Here is a 4,245-nt window from a genome sequence, read left to right as displayed (position 1 = left end):
CTTCCTTATTTTTAAACTTTAACTTCTCCCAACAACCTTGACAATAACTCTTAACCGATTCAACTACTGACTTCCCCTTTTCTCTTTTATTCTTTTTGATTTGATATTGCTATATAATTGGAGTCTTATCACAATGCGACAATGAGAGATTAAACATTTCATTGTCTGGTCTTATACAAATTCATTGTATAGAATACCCCGATTCTCATGTCTTTACATGAGCGATATGGATCAAATCATTTGTAACACTTACAATATTTGTTACAATTACAAAATGAGTCGTATCCATATTATTACCAAGACAAGGCACCCAACCTTAATCTATATACTATAGACTATTTAGGTTATTACTTGAAATATGATCCAACTGTAGTCCACTACATACTGTTCAAGTCTCATGAAATAACCTTAGATTTTTCCCATAATGAATAACTAATTATTGCATATATAAAATAATCAATTATTATATCAAATAACCAATTAACTATTAGGCTTTAGGGCATAAAACCCAATAATCTCCCACTTGCACTAAAGCCAATAAGCCAATAAGAGAGACATGTATCCTAGGGCATACTCTCTACCCTACATGTTCTCCCACTTACCCTAGTGCATAAGTGACATGTCTCATAGTCCTAGACATTCTAGGTGACCCTCACACACTTTAGCCTAGGAAATTCTTTTATATAAATCAAAATATATGTCATAAAAATATCTGTGTCATAACTATGATGCTTTCTCTCAATCTTCCTTTATCTTTTAGATCGGTGTTTACTAATCTCCTTAATGTGTGATAGACTGATTCATGTCTAAAACAATTTTCATATATATAAGAATATTTTATAGCTATACTAATTATTTATATTGCTTCATAAGCAAAACACTTATCTTATATGCCATTTTGCACCATTTTAGGATAACATAATCTCTACATGGATTTTTTTAAATCTATGTAAGATTTAGTGAATTTTGTAAAAGATCAAATCTTTAACTCCATATACATAAATTTCTCATCGTACATAGACATCTTGACAAAATTTTAAATTTTTATACTCAATGTAGTACCATTGATATAACTAATATAACTAACCAATTGTATATTTAATGCTAATTTAGTCTCATTTGTTAATTATCTCCTACTTAAAGAAGATAATTAATCATATTTGCACTTGAGGTGTCTTAAGAAACTTTTCCTTAGACTTTATCAACTTCACCTTAGAATTAATCATATATGCTTTATAGTATCATTCTATTTGAATTTATTGCATCTAATATTTAACAAACAATTTTTGTAAAATGTAAAATACTTGAGACAGGTTTAACATTGTGTCCTTAGAATCTCTATTTGGGCATCAAATATACAATGTCATTTCAAATAATCCATTTGAAATTGGTTAGTCAAACTTTTATATTGAAATTTTACTTCATTCATAATGAGTAATTAGACATCGATGATAAAATTTCCATTTAATATTTAATAATTTTGCTATTGGGTCTTTCAACATTTCCAAATTTGTGTGGACACATTAAAATTCTTTTCAGAATAGAATTAATTCATTTTTGCATATCTCAAAGGCAACAATGAATCAAATAATACATAAAGACTCCATTATAGCAACAAGTAGAAAATTAATTCAAAATCTAATTTCTCTCATCAGTTGCAATATTGATTTTCACCTTTTGCCAAAAGTCTTACTTTAAGATCTATATTTTCACATTCTACCCTTTAAAGTCTCTTTTGTAGATAAATTCATATCTAATGAGTTGTACCCCATCAAAAATATCCACAAAATCATATTGAGATGAAGTACATATACTTTATCTCATGATCATGAGTTTGATATACCGTTTATCGTCAGCATGCTTCAATTCTTGTCATCTAATATAAAAATTTTGATTTCCATTAAATCATTTTAATAGTCGAGTCATCTCATAACTCTCTCACTACGTTTGAAATTTAATAAGTTTTTTAGTTTGTCATCAAACATGACTCTATTGACTTTAAGTAAGTCTTTTTTAAAAGTTAAGTTATCTTATAACTCTCCCAGTATGATGAAGACTTATCTAATTGGCTATTAGAAATCATTTGGCTTTCAAATGCAATTGAATAGTTAACAACTGTTCTCAATACTTTTGGAGAGAATAATAATCTTATTATTTAATCAGGCTAAAGATACATATATATAGGCAACTAAGAAACCTTAATCTAGGGGATATAAAATTATAATAAAGGACAACTATACATAATTATAATATAAATACATATTATAACACTCCCCTTCAAGTTGGAGCAAATATGTCAATCATGCTTAGCTTGTTGCACAGATAACTTATTCTTGCTCCGTTTATTGCTTTGGTAAGGTTATCTTCCAATTGTTCTCCAGTCTTCACATATCATATAGATATCAACCCTTCTTGTATTTTCTTGCGAATTAAATGATGATCCACTTCAATATGTTTAGTTCGTTCATGAAATACTGGGTTGGATGCAATGTGGAGAGTAGATTGATTATCAGTTTAGCTGTCATAGTAATACTGAAACCCATCTCAAATAAAAGTTGATGTATCCACACTATTTCACACACAGATTGTGTCATAGCTTTATATTCTAACTCAGCACTCAAACATGAAACTACATTCTATTTCTTACTTTTCCATGACACCAAGTTTCCTCATATTAAAACACAATATCCAGAGGTCGATCTCCTATCTTCTCAAGATCTTCTCGAGATCCAGTTCAATCAGCATCTGAAAACATTCAACCCTTGTATGAGCATGATCTTTATATAAGATCTCGCATCCAGGTGTAGCTTTTAGATAACATAATATTTGTTCTATTGCAGCCCAAAATTAATTTTGAAACATAGGATATGTAAGGTTGAAGGAACTTTGAATCATAAATTTTAAAGTTAGACTAATGGTATGTTTGGAGTGATTTTGAACGCTTAAGATCACTTTTGTCTTTTTTCAAAATCATTCCGAAAACACGTTTAATCTTTCAAAATTAATTTTAATGGTATAAAAATTTTGTTTATAAATGTGAAATTAAATATTGAATTGTTGCATGATTAAATGTATGTTATGTAGTATTTTTTAACTTAATAAAATAATTTTAAATTTTAACAATTTCAAAATTACTCCATTAACATATGTGAAATTTGCAATTTAGTCGATTTAAATATATTTAACTCATAACTCGTTATGTTAAACCTATAACAAAATTCGGAAGAAAGATAAATCTCCTTTCCTTTTTTTTTTTTGTGTGTTCATATTCCCAAAAAACTCTTGCCAATTACTTTATTATTATTTTTGCCTAATTTTATTTTTGGTTAAATCTACCTATGGTCCTAACTTTTAAAGTCTTCCTAAATTTAGTCATCAATCTTTATTTTTTTTTTTTTTTTTATATTTTTTATATTTTTTTTAAATCCTCACATTGAGTTTCTACCTAAAAAGTCGTTATAATTTAGGACAAATATCAATTTATACTTCTATCTTTAAGGTTGTATCTTTTAAAATTTTGAATTAATAATTAATTTAAACCTTAAATTTTGTTAAGTGTATCAATTTACCATTTTCTCTAGATTATATTTAATCAATATTGTGTGAAATTTATAATTTGAATTAATTAAATTCCTAAGTTTTCATAAACCAAACAATTTAGATTATTCATTACGATTACCCTTTGAAAATCATTCATGCATTAGTTCTCAAATGTGTGTAGACTTCTTAAATATTAGTTTTACGAAATGAACAATTTATAGTAAATGCATAAACGATTTTCAAAGAAAAATTGTCTAGTATAAATTGTTTTATTTTTAAAAGTTTAAGGGTTTATTGATACAGTTATGAGTTTCACACAATGTTTTTCTAAACAAAATGTAGTGATAGGTGTAAATTGATACACTTACAGAAGTTTAGAGTTTAAATTGATATAATTATTAGTTCAAAATTTAAGTTGATACAACTTCTAAAATTTAGGGAAATTTATATTTTCGTTCCTATGTTTCAAAATGTTACACAAGTTGATTTCAAAAGTATTTTTATACACAAACTTGTTTGATTCGCTATGTTTAGAGTGTTTGTATTAATGTCAAATTGCTATAAAAGAAGACTATTGAACACCATGAACAATCGTCGAAGGTGATCATCGAAGTTGGTTATCAAAGGGAGTTATTGGAGCTAGTCATAGAAGTGATCAGCGTTGAAATTGGAGTCAGATGTGGCCTTGGTGGGAGTTGGCCACTA

The sequence above is a fragment of the Benincasa hispida genome, chromosome 1 (assembly GCF_027475165.1).
Source record: "Benincasa hispida cultivar pf3 chromosome 1, pf3_genome.v1.1, whole genome shotgun sequence".
Lineage (NCBI taxonomy): Eukaryota > Viridiplantae > Streptophyta > Magnoliopsida > Cucurbitales > Cucurbitaceae > Benincasa > Benincasa hispida.
Note: the sequence above shows the minus strand (reverse complement) of the source record.